Source organism: Passer domesticus, chromosome 4 (assembly GCF_036417665.1).
Source record: "Passer domesticus isolate bPasDom1 chromosome 4, bPasDom1.hap1, whole genome shotgun sequence".
In the NCBI taxonomy this organism is placed as follows: Eukaryota; Metazoa; Chordata; class Aves; order Passeriformes; family Passeridae; genus Passer; species Passer domesticus.
Genome location: NC_087477.1, coordinates 26,334,374 through 26,353,514, shown reverse-complemented (window position 1 = coordinate 26,353,514; position 19,141 = coordinate 26,334,374). Strand labels below are relative to the sequence as shown.

At 39.8% G+C, this 19,141-nt stretch overlaps 1 protein-coding gene and 1 long non-coding RNA gene across 3 annotated transcripts in view; both read right to left on the bottom strand.

Moving 5' to 3' along the window:
• NR3C2 (nuclear receptor subfamily 3 group C member 2) overlaps nucleotides 1–19,141 on the bottom strand; it is a 189,184-nt gene that overhangs the window by 138,449 nt on the left and 31,594 nt on the right. The window lies entirely within an intron of this gene.
• On the bottom strand, nucleotides 7,498–13,293 carry LOC135298782 (uncharacterized). Its single transcript, XR_010360803.1, has 3 exons — nucleotides 13,192–13,293; nucleotides 11,597–11,667; nucleotides 7,498–10,670 (listed from the first exon to the last, which is right to left on the bottom strand). It is a non-coding gene; the product is annotated as an uncharacterized LOC135298782 (long non-coding RNA).

The following is a 19,141-nucleotide window of genomic DNA, read 5'->3' as shown; positions in this document are numbered from 1 at the left end:
TGTAGGGGATATCACTTTTACAGCAGAAGCACCCTTTTTCCCCATTGAGATTTATATCTGAATTAAGCATAGCAAACCTAAAAACACTTCTAAGGAACTTTCAATGACTTATAAGAGAAAAAAAATCCAGGAGCAAATACAAATCCTTGGAAAATAAATAAGATAGAATAGTTTATGTTAAAAGTCTCAAACTGGGTGTTATTTAAAGTAAGGTGCAGAAAAGCTTTATTTCTACTGGCTATTAGCTGGCTCAGATATTTTTTAGCACTTCAGTGCTCCTTCTCTGCACTGGCAAATCTTTCTTGACTGAGTATTTATTGGGACTGTGAGATACAGACTAATGTAAGTAGATTATCTAGATAATTAAATGGCAAATGGCCTTTAGAAATATTTGGAAAAATTATTTTTCCCCCATAAAATAATGAAAATTATTTTATTATATCAAGTGTATATTAATATGCAGCAGTCAGGGAATTGTGGAAAACTTCCATTTTTCTCTGCAAAAGAAGAACTCCCTTTCAGGGGCTCTCTGTTGACAACACAAGCCTCCTTCATGCAGGCAGGTGATCTTTCTCCTCTAGCCAGCAACAGAAAATAAAATACTGGGAGAGACCTTTCAAGTAACCAAGTCCAGTTCCCTGCCACTAGAGGTAACCCTGTCCTGCCACCCCTTTTATAAAATCTGATAAAAGTCTATTGTCAAAATTATAGCTTTCTGTTCTTTTGCCTATCAAAGGGCCACATTAAAACCTCATCAGCTGCAAGCCAAGAGGCAAACTTTTGCACTTTCATTATGCCATAATCATTCCTATGCCGGTACTGAGATCTAGGAAGAGAAATCACAGTTCTTCATCCAAGAGCCGAATAATTGCCTTATGGCTGGTTCCTGTGCCCAACGCATTGACTGTATTACGAGAGATGTGGCCTCTCACACTGTTCAATTTTCACATAATTGTAAATAATTACAGAAATGTAATCAGTCAGAAGCACAAGCAGCGTAAGGAGAGAATTACTCTACCCTTGCATCTCTCAATTAATCGGGAGCATGTCTAGGTGGGGGGTGACTTCAAAGGGCAGCCTAAACTCATCTGCTAATTTAGTTAAAACAAATATAAGTAGCGTATGCGTAACAAGGTAAAAACTGCTATATCCCAACAGATCAGCACTTGGTTTCCAATGAAGCACTGAAGCAGCATTGAGGACATAGCACCTGATATGGATCAACAACTCAGTTCTCAAAGAATCTTTCCATGTTCTGTTGCCCTGCTCTTCCAACAACACCTTAAACAACCGACCTTAAACCAATCATCCCCTCCACAGTCGGTTCTAAAAGCCCCATGGACTGCCACCAGACTTGACACTTGATAACAACAAGGCTATTTGCAAATTCCTTTAATGTATTTTCAATATTCACTTTTAGAAAGAGCAGCAAAATTCAAGAAGTCCACCCCCATTACAAATGTTACATGGCCGGGTTTGTAGAGCGCGCCACAAACAAAGCAATCGGTAATATACAATTAGAAGAGACATCTTTCCTAAATATTACCATTTCTGAACTAATGCAAGGACAAAATTGCTTGGAAGCTAACATCTCTCTCTGTATTGGCACCTTCTGGAAGTTTGTATTTTATCAGTGTTTAAAATTTCCAAGTGCCATATGCTACTGGAATTACTTATTGATGATAAAAAACTACCCTATTGCTCTTCCAAACCTCTGTACAGATGAGGTCTGCATAGTCAGAAAGCGGTTTGCCATCAAATTTTTCCATCAGTAGCCAGAAAGCAGGGAAAGACAAACTTCACAAAGTGTATTTGCTAGCACATCTGAATCTACTTCACATCTTGAGTGAAGGAGCTTTGTGTGGAAACAAATTTGGCACTTAGTTTTCAAGGAGCAACAGCAGAATTCAAGACTCAGTTCATTAGTACATGACAGAGATGCAAAAATGAAGCTCTGCTGGTTGTAGATACAAAACAGAGCGAGATGCCAACCTGACAGTCATATTATCAAAGCTCTAACAAGAAAAAACAACAGTATGAGAACAGCATCCTACACAGACTAGGCTGTGACTGAGCAAGCCTCTCTGGAGGTAGGATGCCAAACCCCACTGCTGAAAAGATGACAGCACTTCAGAATTAGAAAAGAAGGGAAGATATTTGCTCTCCTCTTCATTATCTGTGCACTGAGAACAGAAACAAAGGCACCTGCAAATTACCCTCTGGCAGCACCCCCTGCTTCTGTGGATTACAGATGCAGACCACAGCAGCTGCATTGCAAACTTGGATGCCTCAGTCACAAATCCACCCCGGGATGAATACAGACCTTTAATACACCTAAAAATCTACATATCACAAGCAGAGTAAAATCAATTTGATCCAAGCAACTCCAGAAAAATAAATATGAGCAAAAAAAACCCCATCAAGTACCTGAAAACTCTGGTTTTATAAACATTCATTTCACAAATCTGTGTGCTGTGGCTCCCACCCAAGGAGGAACGTCCGTGTTTTGCAGCAATGATGAAAAGCAATGTCATATGAGATCCTCCTTTACTAAAATATTACTTTTATGAAACATGCCATACAGCACTTTTAGTGCACTCAGAGGCTCTGCATAATCAGATGTAAACTCTGCTCAGAAAAAAATCCCTTTTTTAACCTCATCAAACACTGCGCCTGGTCTTCACTGCTCAAGAATTATCTAAAGCCATGGAGGGAACAAGGGAGGTATCAGTACAGAAAAATAATCTATCTTAAAAAGGTACAAGAAAATTCTTTCAAATAATATAAAGTCCCATTTGATTCATTATTAAACTCACCCCATACTTGATATGAAAAATTTTGAAGTACCAAGAAATATTCTAGGTAAGTGAGTATTCATTATGGGTAGTGATTAGCAAAAAAATTTAGAGAGTCTGGCAGGCTGAAAGATGAGATCATCAGCTCGAGTCCTTCAGCTCATTATCTCAGCCACTAGCCAAACCATTACATCACAACTGGAAATATATACCATTCATAATATAAAGGAGTGACACTTGAGGTTACTTGAAAATGACAGACAACAGAAAAAGAATGGCTCTGTGGACCATATACTCACTGCTGAGTTACAACTACGGGACAACTAAAAACAAAACAAAAATCCCACAGTGACTTGAATATCCTGGCCACGACAGAACCACATGCAGTATTAACAATATATTAAAGCAGAAGAGCAATTCTGACTTCAGCACAGCATGACAGCCAACACCAACCAGATCATGCCAAGGACCAGGCACAATCTCCTTTTGCTCTCCTAATGAAATGTGCAAATAATTAACCATCAACACTGACACAGTGCAGAAATTACCTATTAACTAAACAAAAATTAAAATGTTAAATTCATTTCTGAGACTTCAAATAGCTGTGCATGCCTGCAAGCACCTCCTGAAGGACCAGCACTTCTCCTGTCTAGGCTCATGAGTACATTCATGCCTCATGCCCATTGCACAAAGTACCTGCTAAGATCCTTGGTCTGCAACCTGCAACTTCACTTTCTCCAACTGTTGCCTTGCACCCAATCCTCACAAATTCTAGTAGTTTTGGTGAAGTTAACCTTAGTTCTTGCATAGCCTCTGACCTTCCAAGATTTCAGTCTCAAAGCCAGTCTTCAACTCATCCTCTGCCTCACTCTTCAGCTATAGGTTTGTCACAAACCTCTCCACTTTCAGGTTCTTCTGCCCTGTCAGCTGTTTTAATGAAGAGAAATACAACTCAAATTTCCATCATGCAGATTCCCAACATGCCTCTTCTAAATGAACCAGCTGAAAACAAAACAAAAAATGTGCTTCAATCCCATTTATTTGCCGTTTCTTTTTGTTCATGCCTACTGTTTTAACACACAGAGCACATTAAGGGATCCCATATCCTCCTTTCCTGCAGTGTATGATCTCTAACTTATTAGCATAGTTTGAAATGACCTTGTGTATAACAGAGCAGCACATTTTTACCTGGTCCCCCTGACAAAGCTCCACAGTTACATGTAAGTTACCTGCTGTCTCCCAAGAGGTAATTTTGACCCCTCAATACATGCCCACACCCTTGTATTCCAGAGAATTTGCAGTACCCACCCTTTCCTCAACCTTCAGGTCTTCTTGGACAATTATTCATAATCCAAATACCTTTATTCTCCTCTTCACTCTCCCTTGCTTACAGGGAGTTTTCTTACAGAGAATCTCAGCAAAGTCACTAAATATTACTGGAAACAAAATCAAGCATGTTCACCTTGGGGCAGAACTCAGAAGTCTGCATTCACTCCCAAGTTCCATAAGCTTCATACACAAAATACAGTAAACCACTTAAACTTCTTGTGCTAAATTCTTAACCAAAAAAATTATGTTCCCTACAACTTCCCAGGAGCATCATTAGGATAAAAATCATCCCGTTTTGCCAGACTCTTAGTTCTTAATGTAGGTCACAAAGTACGTAAATAAGAATTGATTATGAAAGGCAGGAAGTTAAAACAGTCCATATGCGGCCAATATTGCTACTGAAACCTAAACTTCTGCATTTCCTGCCATTGTGACTTTAATTATGAAATCATAAAGTTGCACTAAGATAACTGACATGTTTAGTTTCCTAGTTGTCTTTAGGGAAAATATTAAAGAGAATTAAAACAAAACAAAACTGAGAAAACTACCCCAAAACACCAATCAAGCACAACCACCAAAAAAACCCCCTAACAACTCACTCAAAACAAACAGCAATGAATGACAAAAAATGCCTACACAACTCAAAAGTTTATCAAGTCTCTCCAAGTCACCAGTGCACCACTGAAGGAGGTTCACTCAGGAACTTAGGCTTGAGTTCTGCACTGCTCCCTTCTTGCTGCCTGGGGTTAAAGGGAAAGCTAATGGACTGTCCCAAAGAAAAGTGTATCCCTTTTGTCTCTGGATAATCTAACCTATCTCTGTCTGAAAAGAAACCCTGGCACAAATCTGCCTATAAATCTACATAGAACTAAATAGGCTGAAGAAGAAATAGGACTAACCAAACCAAGAAAAGTACTAACAACAAACCTAAAAGATGTCTTTCCTCTGTGCTTGCTATGGAAGAGGTTAGGTAGATGATCCCCTGACTGCAGTAGGCTTTTTTGTCTCTGGGTTGAGAATTAGCCTGAAATTTAACCATCAGTGATAGAGGTCAGCAGAGAAATACAGCCAAAATAAATGGTAACACACCACCAGTGTGAGATGGTGCTCCCTCAACTTCAGCAGGAACTCACGTACACACAGCTGAGCTATTACTGCTCATGTTAATCTTATTTAGACCTATCTCTGTACCAGAGAAGTGTGAGATAGCAAACACATTGCCAAGCTCCTAACAGGCCTCTCAGGAGGATCCAGAAAACTACAAAACAATTAATTTGACATAGGCATTGAGCAAATTGATAGGAATTGTTACAAAGAACAGAGAGCTAGATATCATGTGCTGTGGAAGAGTCCACATGGCATTTGAACAATTGTCTCATAAATCCATTAGCACTGCTAGAGAATTGTTGTATGTGAGGACAAGCATGACCAGATCAATCCACTCGTTTCATCTCCAAACAAATACATAAGTTGTTAAAAGATGGGAAAGAAAGATGGCATTAAACATTCAGTTTCTCTATGAAAATAGGTCGCTACCAGTGTTCCACAGGAGCTGTGTAGGACACAGCTGGATACAAGGGTTGAAGAAGAGGGAAGAAAGGTGGGCAGAAGGAGTACTTGACTGATACCAGGTCGCTTACAGCAATACAAATGGAGGCTTACTGAGGGAACTGCAACTGATCTCATGTAGCGAAAGACTAAACTGTGAAATGGAAGGCAAAGCTCAGTGTTGGCAGGTATAAAGAATTGTAGCGAGTGGTGACTGATGGATTACTTTCAGCAGTCAAATAAAAAAGCAAATACTGTTAAAAATTATGGGAAATGTAGACCACCACAGAACACACCCTCAAGCCAGCATTTAAACAACAGGCACTGCACAATGAATACATTTTCTAGCTTGCATGCAGACCTCCAGTCTCAGAAACACAAAACAGAACAAGGGAAGGCAGAGAGGAGAACAAGGATGATCAAAGGTATGAAATGGGTTCTGATCAAGGAACTAAATAGACATGGATTTTTCCAGCCTGGAAGACAAACAATCAAGGTAGTATCAAAGAGATCCGTGATAAATGGAGCACCATAAAGGCAGTAGATAAGGAATCATTTGTCTCTTACAAGATAAGAACAAAGGAGCATCAAATGAAATGTTCAGGTAATAAATTCAAAATAAACAAAAAGAAGGTACTTCTCAACACATACATTGTTCTACCTTAGGACTCATTGCACAGGATATTGTGGATGATAAAAACGCACACAGTTTACAAAACAATAAGACAAACTAATGGAAGAAAAATCTATCACAGGCTATTAAATCAAAGATACCATCTCTGCTTCAGGAAGTTTGTGAGATTCAGATTGCTGAAAGCTGGGAAAATATATTGGGAAAGCACTACTCTGTGCTTGCACTTTTACTGTCTTCCCTAGGCACCTGCTGTTCATCCCTGGACGAAACAGGGACAGTGGCAGCAGTCGGGCTGTGACACAGCCAGTAGCACAGCTCCTCAGGGGGTGATCTTGAGTACAAGAGTCCACACTTCCATTAGATGGTTTCACTTTCAGCTAGAACCAGACTGGTCCTGCTGACTGAATGGATATTCCCAGGTGGAAACATCTTCTGGTTTAGCAGCACCCAAAATGAAACCCGCCCACGCGCTCGGAACCTGCTCGGCAAGGCACGCACGTCGGCAGGAAGCAGGGACAATGAGCGGACTTGCTGCAGGAGAACACTCCTAACCCACACCAAAACGCTCAGGCAGATACACCTGTGCCCCATGAAACACACCCTTGCCCTGGAAGTCTGACCGCTCTCCCGAACCAGTGACCCTCCTGCAGCCAGCAGCTGCCCTTCAGGACATGCCCCAAAGAGTGGCTGAGACTGAGATGGGCCTTGCCACAGGATGGGTCCTAAAGCATCTCCTCAGCTACATCCCACTCTGCTCAGTGCTCTCTGCGTGCAACTACAAAGTCAGGCCTTTAGGCATAAGGCTGTAGACATGAGGAAACCTCCACCTGCACATTTCTAAGGAATTTTTAAATCTTGGTTATCTTTCATGCAACAAACAGCTACTTTTTACCTCACATATGTTGATCTGTGATGACCAATATAACATCTTTTATACTTTTATACTATGATGACCAATATACCATCTTTTATACTTTTAACCATCTCTACACTAAGAAAACACAACTGGCACCTTTGTTATAATGAGAAACCTATAATTATATTGATATTTTTTAAATTATTAAAGATACAGTTCTAAGTCTTCTTTCAAGAAGACAACCAGTATATAATTCCAAGTGACAAATGCCAAAGAAGGTTATAGACTTGAAGAATATATTTTAATATTAGAAACTTTATTGAAATTTTCTCATCACAACAGCTTGCCTCTTACAAAGTAGTTAAATATAGCATGACATTGCATATCTCTTCATGGAAAACACTATTTTAATGATATTATATTGCCCTTACTACAAAGGCACCTTTTAAGTAACATGAGAAGTTGATTTTCTGGTTTACAGACAGATCCAATATTTACCTGAAGTATATTCTCCTAGGAAGAGGAATACACTTTAAAAACAAACAAACCTTCAAAATGTGTCTGATCTTGACTTCTGGTACTTAATTTTGCATTTGCCTTATCATGAAAAGTGGAAAACAGCTTAGTATTAAATAGAATGTCTTCACATTTACAAAAAGCCTTTTGATTTATCTTGAATTTCTGATGCTACCAATTTAATCTTTTGTATAAGACTCTTGGGAGTTTACTGCTTCCTTAAAAAAACCAAAAAAACAAAAAGGGTTATGAGATACTTTTTGAAGAGCAGTGATACTTTTGACCTTGACATAAAGTATACAATTGATGGGAAAAGTCACTGAAGAAACTTCTACTGCTAACATGACTAAGCTGAACCTTTATCTGCAACCTAATTAAAAAGGAAGGTTCCCACCCCAAAAAGCCTTGTGCAGGGTACTTGTCATGAAGAATTACAGAATTCTGCATAAGAGGGTTCAAGGGCATTCAAAATTACCGAAAAAAAAAATTTCCTTCTTCAGAATTAACAATATAGAATCTTCTCTTCAGAAAGCCAAAGAAAAACTGCTAAAGCATTTTTAAAGATCTGTAAGTACATATCAGTCTTCTTTCATTTACATCGGTCCTGGGAAAGCAAGAGAGAGAAATATGATTTTTTTTTCTTGTCTTGGTCTGTCTTGTACAGACTAAAATAAAATCAATTGCCCTGTGGAAAAGCCTTGTAAAGAAAACTCATAAATCCTATTTATTTATCTATTTTTTCATCATGTAGAGCAACACAAGATCGGGTATTCTTGTCACAGAGCCAGATGGTAAAAGAACCATAACAATCACTGTTCTTCAACCCCAGGGACCACAGTCACTGTACTAAAGATGAAATGATACTTAACAATTCACAAAATTATTTGACCCTTTTATTATCTCAGTTAAACAGCATCAAATTCCATCAACAGGCATCCACAGACAAAAAAATATGCACTTATTCTTCCTAAGCAACAAACAAGGAGAACGTAAACTTCAGAGCAAGCCCCCTCCAAAACTGTCAAGCTAACTGGAAAGCTTTTTACATTTGGTATAAGAAAAAGAAAATGCTGGAAACAGGTCTTAAATCCTTCCCATATCTGGCAATTAAAGGTTATCTCAGCAGTACATCCTTTCACTTAAGGTTCACATTTTATCCAATATCTAATGCATGCCAAGTCTACGAAAGGTCTGTGAACACCTTAAAGCAAAGACAGTGGCTGGGCCTCGGACCTCAGTAATGGGCAGCAGGTATTACTGCAGTGCACCCATCTACCCAAAACATTGGTATTTCTTCCTCTGATCATTTTTCCAAAGAAACTAGAAAGCTCTCCTATGTATTTGTTTAGAATCCAGTAACACGGGCATGATATATTAGAAAAAAAATCTTGAGTATGATGAGGCACTGGCATAGGTTGCCCAGAACGTTGTGCATGCCCCATCCATGGCAGCATTCATGGTCAGGTTGGATGGGGCTTTAAGCAACTTGGTCAGTGAAAGGTGTCCCTGCCCATGGCAGAAGACCAGATGATCTTTAAGGCCACCTCCAACCCAAACCATTCTATGTACGACTTTTTGACTGAGCAATTCCCTCCCCCAAAATACCCTGCAGACACAGCTGAAACAGGGATTTTCACACCAGAAAGACCAAGATCCAGACCAAGTCACTTCTAGTCACTGTCATCTGGAATTTGGCAGAAGGCAACCTGCTGGTCTAAACTAGCAGGTTTCACTTTTCTACTTGTACAGGCAAACCTTACTTGCACCTCACCTAAAAATGCTATTTTGTTTACTATTTTCCCAAGCCAGGCTCAGACTCTTCCCACTTTTCCAATGACATTTCAGCAAGCTCCATTTAAGAGCTGAAGGATGGCAAAATATTTTCTGTTCTTCATTTTGAACATGCCCCAGCTAAAGGTGGCTCATGCACAACAGGTACTCAATGCTCAAGAGGTATCAGTGTGCCACAGATGAGACATTTTATACAGATATTTAAATCAGGCCACGCCTCTAATAAAGATAATAATTAACTATCATCCCTGGCACTAAGGTGTTGCACAGTGCACTTCACATCAAAGAAAAGAATCTTTAAGTTATTTAAAGATTTTGAAGTGTTGTGACAAGATGCTGCTCGTTCGCACAGGGAAAGAATTTGTTAACTGGTCCGCACTGCAGACAAACATCAACAAACTTTGATAGATGTCCTTTGCCTGTGTGTCTGCCAACATTTATTTTTTTAATAGATTTTGTGGTTGTCCTCCAAAAGTTGAAATGTTATTTTGCACAAAGCACACCAAAACATTTTTTTTATGAACATTATTACCACAAGCATAAAACTTCTGTTTCTGTGTGAAAGTTTGTTAAAAAGGGTTTCACAACCATCTGATATAAGGAAACTCAATTAATTGTATTTTTGAATTTCCCATTGCCAGATGGGATGTTACTCAAGACTGACATAATGATTCAAATACCAGCAGTAGGTCCAGCCACCTAGAATTTATAAGATGGGCCCATGGGTAGAGACAACAGTTTCCCTCAAAATGGATCTAATGAAGACAAATTTGCTCAAACTAAAACAAATTCTACACAGCCAGGGAAGGATTTGCTGAGACACTGGGTCACAGGAGGCTAATGCCACTGCGACACACCTACTAAATCTTCTCTCTGCAAGCTTAATGCAATAAAGAAAATCCCTTTGTGGCCGATACTGCCACAGGTGCCACAGCGGAGATGAGGCGGCCATGGAGGTCACGGGGCTGCAAGTGTCACTCTGCCCAGCAGCCCCCAGCTCTGGAAAGGGAGTGAGGAGCTGGCCGGGACTGGGACTGTTCTGAGCCCTGATCAAGAGGAGAAAATCAAACGTGACCTGGCAAAGGAAAGAGTGAATGCAGCGAGTGGTATATGGCCTCATCAGAGGGATAAAGAGGGAGCAGCTTATGCTGTGACCCGCTGAGAGACGATCAGTGGGACATCCTTCCTCCGGTTTAAGGAGCTGGGGAAAAAAACATGGACAAACATGAAGTTACTGAAGTGAAGGAGGAAGACACACTTTTTCCTCCTCCTTGAACTTATTCTCTTGGTTTTACTTGGACAAATCCAAAGCAGTCTTGTTACGATGAGAGAAAGAGCGAGATGCAAGCAGCTTATTTTTGTCCAGGAGCGTCAGACATTTAAATTACCAGTCTTGCTACCGATTTTGGACACCAGCCATGGCTGGGGATTTTACCCGTAATTCTCACTGACATTAATTCACAGACTGGCTCCCTGACCAGAAAAGGTCTTGCTCTGGCCTGACCCATAACAAGGAACCTGGAGTGGAGGGTTCATCTGACTCACGGTAATTGCCTTACCGGCATATCGGATAAAAGACAGTTTCTGAGGTATCAAGTCTACAGACAGACACAGGATCTGCAATCTCCTGGCACAGCCAAGGAAAATTGTTACTGTAAGAACCGAGTATGTCAGTAGGAAGCAAGTGATAAAACAATTTTCTGGTTCTTCCAAATATATAGTTAAAGGAGCACAAAACCCGAGCTTGTGAGATCCGCAAGAGAACTATCCAAACATGGCAAGAGTAACTCTGAAATGCTACTGCAGTGCACTGTTTTTTATTAAATAAAGTCACTGTAATAGTTATATCAAGCACTTATTCCTGCATTTTAAAAATGTATGCAGAAATCTGCAAGTTATTGAAGACAATCTGCTCCCAGTATCAAAGGAGAATTGCGTATTAGTAGACTCCTCTCAAGTACCACACGGCCACATCATAACTCCAAAAGTATCTGTGAAGATACTTTTTTATTTTCCCTCAATATGGATAACAAAACAGGGATGAACTAATGCCACTTACACTTAAAATAAGCAACCCCCTTTATAAAAGTAAAGACTGCAAAACGCAAGAGAAAGTAGAGTTGTTACCTATTTATTTCTCCCTTTGAGGTCGAGAATCCATGAAGACTGAATCTGTATTTTCCCTGTAGCTTGCTACACTGAAAAGGCAGCAAAACCGAAACTGTATTCAGGATAATTATGCATCTTATCCAACACCCCTAAAATAGTAACAAGTTTGTGATACTTCTACCTGTCATTTTGCAAGAAAACTTTCCTACATATCTTGAACAAGCTCAAAATATAGATTCAAAAGAAAAAGAAGAATGGGGGAAAGATTTCTGCTGGCTATAACTGAGACAGGATATTTTCTGAACTCTGCTTTCGCAGGAGAGGGTCGGGTTCTTTTAATAGTTGCTTAGAAGAATTGCTCTCATTTCTTTTAATCATCTCTCAAATTTAATAATCTTTAAATAGTTTATTTACTCATTAATTTTTGTGCCAGATCACCTGCACAAATATCCACAAAAATGTGCCTATTCCATTTATATTCAAAGAGAATTTACTTCAGAAATCCAGACTTCTCCAGCAGAGTCTGAAAAAAAATTTCTTTCTAGCTAAAGGAAGGAAGGAACCAAAGGAAGGAAACTTGTAAACTACTAAATTTCCTGAATAAATATTTCTTGTGTCCCTCATTTGGGCATTGCAGATTGGAAACTAAGCCTCTGCCTCTGGGACAGCAGACTCCCAACTTTCAAGTTAATGTAGTTTTTCAGCCATTCTTTAACATGAATCATTAATGTGAATACTTATGCTGAACCCATTAAGTGCTACTGCTTTGTCCCACAAACATTCATTAATTTATCTATAACATACTGCCATCTGGTAAGGGAACAGGATTATCTCCATTTTACAGACGAAGAACTCCGAGGGAAAAGAAACTAACCAAACAAAAGAAAACCCCCAAAACAATTAATTACTTCAGCAAGTTATTTCAAGAAATCTGCCAGATCAAGTCCAGATTTCTTCAGCCACAGCCCACTGCTTTTAAAGCAGAACTATTCCTTATCACTTCCAGAAACCTTAATTTACAATTAGCCATGAAGTATAAAAGAAACAAAATATGAATCTATGTTTTCTTTCAACAATGCCTTTAATAAAGCTGTGCATACATGACCTATATGGTAGGTTCATCAAGTCAGTAACAGATATACACTGATATTATTAAATGTTTAATATGTTTGAAGCAAGATTGACCTCTGAATGAACCACAGTACGCTTTGGGATTTAAAACAATCTGTTGTAGGCTAATTTTTCACATTAGGTCTGTATTTAACAGCAACAGTAATTTTTAAATTTAATTTGGCCTCCTGCATCATGCACATAGAAATACACTTCTCTCAAGATAAATCAGTCAAATGTGCAAATGTGTAAATCAATACCAACATAATTTTTTTTGCTTGGGGATAATTTTGCCAATAATTTAGCAACACAACCATGAGAAAAGCAGCAACGCCGATTCCCTTTCTAGCGTGAAAGCAAAGTAGCTTGCAAGGCATGCCTTGGATTTGAGAAGCAGCAGAAGGAACTCCACACCCCTCTACCACTTTTAAATATAACAGCAAAACAAAAAACTCAAGCAGCTATTTCAGGAAGCTTAGTTGTTCAAATAAGAAAATACTTACAAGCAGAGGCTGGGGGCAGACTCTACAAAAAAGCCTTTTCTAGAGACAGAGTACTCATTATTAACACAAGTATTGAAGAAAATCGGGAGGAAGTACATCTAAGGATCAAATCAGAAGCAGTCTTGCTGATTATTTTAAACTATGCATGATGGATGCATTCTGCTCTGTCCTCATTTCAAACTGCACAGACTTTTCCCTGTGATAATCTATTCCAGATGAAGCAACTGATATTTCCAGTTTCAACCAAAGAGAAATGGAAAAAAGGGGGCAAATCCCCCCCCAAACTGATAACTCTTTGCTATTTAATGATTAATCAGTATGAAACCTTCACTCAACATTTAACTTTCTCTTATTTACTGAGCTCTTTAATACAGAAGGGAAAGTAAATAAAAGGAAGAACGGCAATTCTTGATTTCTTGCCAGTTTACAGTATTAAAAAAAGAATCTGCGCCACGGGTTGGCAGGCAGCCACACTTACAGTAAGCTATCTACTGTTTCACCCCGCAGGAAGGACAAAGGATTCAGTGTGGGGCTGCTGGGTTTCTCTCTGTCAAATGCACCCTTCAAAACAGATCCCAGGAATATTAAAAACTGCATGCAATTAAGAGAATGTTTTTCGTGATCTTTCCTGCTTTTGGGAGATGTTTTTAAAAACCCTGGAGCGCTGTCGTTGTCGAGAAGGCAGGGAAAGGAAATAGCACTGCTACAGCCACAGCACTGACATTTTAACTTACTAAATCAAGTTACTCCAGCAGAAGTATAAGGTGCTGGGTTAAGCAGTTTGGTTCATATTTCTGTTTCCTCATGACACGAGTGTACATTACTGCTTCATGCCCTCTCCAGCTGCACAGCACCCGCTTCCTGAAGGGCTTCCACAGGACTGTGCCACAGGGAAGACCATCTTCTGAGGGCTTATTCCTAAGGCTTCCTAGTGTACTGTTTGCCAGCAGTGGGAAAATCTGAAAGAAGCACTGACTTCTGGGGAAAACTCTCTTCTGGGGATAACTGCTCCATTCCACATGCATCATGCAATACTCCCACATCTTGGTCACTCAAAACCATCTGAGCCATTGGCAGGAGGCAGGAAGGAAGGAGGAACAGAATGATGGGAGGAATTAAGGGCTGGGGAGAAAAGGAAAGACAGGGTAAAAAGCAGCAACAAAAGGGAATTAGAACAGGCTAGAGTTAATAGAAAGAGCCAAAAGGAAGTGAATGAAAGCATGACTGAAGAGGAAACAAGTCGTTAAAGGACAAAGAAAATCGCTACTCCGCATTATGAGGGAGAACACGTGTAAATACAGAGAATATGGATGAGAGTTAAGGATCAATGATTATGAATAAGCACAGCCTGAGTGCTCCTTCCACTCTTAAAACAGAAATAAAAGGAGCACTGGTTCCACCTATGAGAAGTGAACATCCATGTGACCTGCCTTTGCTGTATTATGTAGCCTTTAAACTTTCAGCGAATTTCCAACTATTCTGCTCCTACCCTGCCCATATTATGTCTGGAGACATTCTAAATAGCCCCATAAGCATCAGTACATTTTCAAAAAAAATCCTGCTTTCAAAATAGTGTTCTTTTCTTTTCTCCCAGCTTCAGGAGTTTTAGCTGACTCTCATACTTCTGTGCCCAATTCCCAAAAATTGTGGTTTTTTTAATATCTGAATTTAATAGTAATCAATCTTTAAACTTTGGTATCACAATCTCTCTAGCCTAAAAATGGATTTTCAACTTAAATAGGAGAGAATGGAGGAATTTTTAGAGTACATAAAACAGACAGCTTTTGCTTGCAGTCCTGGAAGGGCTGGAAAGAGTGATTTTCAAATCCTTGACAGTCTTCCCCACCACCACCCCCACCCCACCCCTCCTAGCTAAGAATGTAAAATTGCTCAGAGTACTGCAAGTCAGCAACAGCCTTGTTTAAATGAGCTTTGCGTCTTACTAAATGTCTCAGGTTAGATCCCAGTTCTGAAAGATACCAGCAAAGGCTGCAAAGATCTGAAAATCACTGTCTGACGTGCATCTTGCTGTGACAAGTATTAGATTTTTGGCAAGTTCAGGACAAGTACTAACTTACTTTTCGCACCAAAAATCAGGGATGCTGATAGCAAAAGTGCAGACACAGAGATACAATCTGACAGATAGATACAGAGCTGGCAATCCCCTTTCTGTCTCCAACCTGCAGCTCACCCCTGGATGGTTTTAGCAAAACCACTTCCCCGCGTCTCCATTTCTGCATTCACAGAACTGATTTGCTTTTGCTCCTCTGCTCTCATGGACTTTTCCAAGCAGGTTTCATAGGATGCAGCCATCACTATTTTGTTTCCAGGGCTGGTTTTGCTTTCACAGACACAGTATCTACTACACATACATTAGAGCTGCTGCAGCTCCCCCGGCAGCAAGAGCACCACACACAGTGTCAAACAAAGTGCAAATTTGGTTAGCATGGAAACAAAACTGAACCAGCTTCCACAGCAGCAAAAATACTTGCTCTTGTACCAAATTCAAGGAAACCATATTTGCTGGAAGTAGCATGCTTTTCAGAAGTTCCATAATGGTTGTGAAGCACAACTCCACAGAAGGTTGGTTTTCAGCTCTCTAATCTTCATATACACCATAAGCTACAGCACAAGTTTTGATGTGTTTGCCTGCTCTTTTTATTTTTGTAAGAAATAAGAAGAATGACTGGCTTTAAAGAACAACTTACTGTCCCAAATGAATTTATTGACAAGAAAAGAGTAACTTTACATATACAAAATCTTAGTTTAAAGGTAGTAATTGGCAAAAAAAAACCAATCACTACAGCTAGTTAATGCTTTCCTAATGTACCACACAAATATTTTAACTTCGGATACAAAATGCAGCAAGCACTGGTGAGTTTCATAACAACATACTCAAGGAACAAAAAAACTCAAAATCAAGCAAAAAAAATCTCTAAGCATTTAGTAATTTACTGATTTTTAAGCTTGATGGAAATGTTTTTGCATTTCAGTTTTAAAAGAGATAGTGGAGAGTAGGAGAGAAAGACAAAAGTAGAAATAAATTATACCTTCAAGATTAACACTTCCTACTTAAAAAAATATTTTAACCATAAATGAATCTTTTGATTAAAAGTTTTGATTATTCTTTTAAAAAATCCTCAAAAACTCAAACTTGCTTACATAAAGCTGAGAACTTGCAAATACTACCTCCAATTCTGCAAAACACACAAACTCCCACTGACTTCAAGGAATGCAGACTTAGACTCACTATTTGCAAAAATACATTAACTTCAGCATTGGAACTACTTAGCCTCCCTAATCTGATTCCCCTCCCCAGTAATTACAGAGCAATTACATGAGATAAGAACACATTTCTCAGCACCATTTTTACATATTTTGATAACCATGTCCAATTACAAATTTCCCTCACTGCTTAAATTTTAAAAAAAAGAAAAATCTTGAAAATATTTTTTTTTCTTTTTTGAATTATTCTGACGCAGTGCTGAAGTGTCTCCTCCAAGGAACAAAGGAATTCACCTGAGTTCTGCTCCAAAACTGACTGAAAGTTGTCAGTTTACTTCCAGTTGACTTCAGCACGCCTCCCATCAGGCTGCCTGAGAATTGACCCGGGCAGCTTTGAGAACTGCACTTCAATCCATGGAAATGCATGAAATCCATGATTTTTTTACTCTTGTTGGTCTTCTCAAGGTTTAAGACTCTTTGAAATGCCATCAGCTATAGCAACAGATTCTTGTTTATACAAACAAATGACCTACAAAGCACACACTTAATCTTACCAGCATGCAATTTTGATTATCCTGCATCTCTCTTTCACCCCAGTCCTTTGTCAACTGCATAAAAGTGAAACATTTTTTAAACAAACAAGAATGTTTCTATTCTGTTCTGTCAAATTTCAAGTTGTCAGTGTCCCCCCACGAACCCAGGTTTTTACTCCTTAAAGAAATCCCACTTATACTGTGCCTGAAACATGGAATCTTTCATTTGTATTTCTTGTACTTGCAAAACTTTGTGGGGATTTTTTTTTTTTTAATCCAGTAATCACTGTTCTCAGAACTCCCTACAGGTAGAAATGCTACAATTAATTTAAAAAATAGAAGCTGGGAAAAACTGGAAAAAACTAAATAATTATGCATTATAATGTTAGACAATCAGGCAGTAATATGTATTTTGCTATTCTAGAATAGTTGTAGTAATAGTCTATATAAATTATTATGAAACATGAGAAATGTTTTTGAAAATATTGACACTTCTAACTATCCTACTGATTATTTCAGTTAGATATTTTATGAAATGCCATTGATTTCACCCCAGGCAATGAATGAGTAAAAATGTTCACATTTTCAGTTAAAAAATGCTCACTAGGTTCTGTCCCTCATTTGTTCTGTCATGAGCATGACTACATTGCACAGAGGCTGCAGCAGCTATACCGAAATATTTAAAAACTATTTCAAATCAGTAGGTTATCACCATTTTAAAGAAATAACTTATTAACAGCTGATTGACCCAATATTTTTTTTCAGCATTAAAACCACAAATTAAATGGTCTGTTCCTTTACAACTGAAAGGTGACACTCACATAGCAATAATTAAAGGCTGGATGATCATGATGGCCCTGGCAGTAAGCAGTGAAGGGGGAAGCTGCAAAACCCTCTGGAGGACCCCACTGTCTTCCCAGGAACTCCAGCTCCTGGCAGCCCTGCTTTCTCTGCTCTCACCTGAATCCTGCTTCCTGCCAGCATCCATATGCAGAAGCAGAAAATAAGAAAGGGAAAAATGAAAAAAAAAAAGAAAAAATTTAAAAAAAAAAGAAGAAGAAAATCAGCAGGGAAAGCATCAACTTCCAGCAACATTTTCAAAGCTTGCAGAGGAAGGGTGCCAAGCACACAGGCCAGACATTCAGCTCTATTGCTGGCAGGGGGAACCTTCAAAACTGTTTGCAGCCACTTATTGACACCAATCCCTGCTCCTCCTTTCTGCCTCATCACAACTTTCAGAGCAGCATCTTCCCGGGCCTGCCACAGCTCCTTGCGGCTGCGGGGCTCGCAGGGGCTGCACAGCTCCCTGGGCCAGCAGCCATGTGCTGCATTTCTCTGGAAAGGCCCCTAAGAAAATACTGACCTGAGCCATATTCCTGACTGATTGTCTTTGGCACGGGAACCAAACCGTGCTATAAATGCATTCCTGCCCGAGCCGAGCGGACACTGTCCCGAGGAGGGCTGAGACGCTCTGACAGCTGCTGCCTGTCACCGCCACCGTGTCCGACAGGGACACGGGTGACAGACAGCACAGTGCCAAGGGGGGACATCTCCTCCCGGATGCCAAGCGGGCCAGGCACCACAAACCCAGTTTCAGGGTACACAGGCGGTCTCCCAAGGGCAGGACAGCCCCAAACATGGAGAACACTGCTCACTGCCTGCACCTCGTCCGCCCTCACTCCAGGAGGGACACGCAGGGACGGCCCTGACGGCCCAGCCTGCCACCCCACAAAGGAGGTCAGCTGAGGTACGGATGGGACCAACCGAGTGAAAAAAAAATAAGTTATCCAGTATCACAGGGCTGCCTCAAGCACCCCTGCTGCCAAGAGAGATGTATTTCATCTTGGCCTTAAGCCAGCCTTGAGACATCCCGTTTCAGTTCCTGATACTTCAGGCATTTGCTCTCCCTACACCCACTTTGCAGATATAAACACAGGCAGGGAAGGGAAAAAAAAAAAAAAAAAAAGGCATTCAGCTTGTGCAAACACCCAAAGCTCAAAATAAAGGAAATGCAAGAAATTGCTTCAGCTGGGAACCAGGGACGACGTGAAGCCTTTGCTGCACAGGCCACTCTGATGCTGAAGGAATTCAAGCACATGCACTACACACTCCAAAGGGACAGCATCTCCTCCCTTGCCACACAGCATTTTGTCTGTGATTTATTAGAAGAAATAGCTATTGGATCACACAAA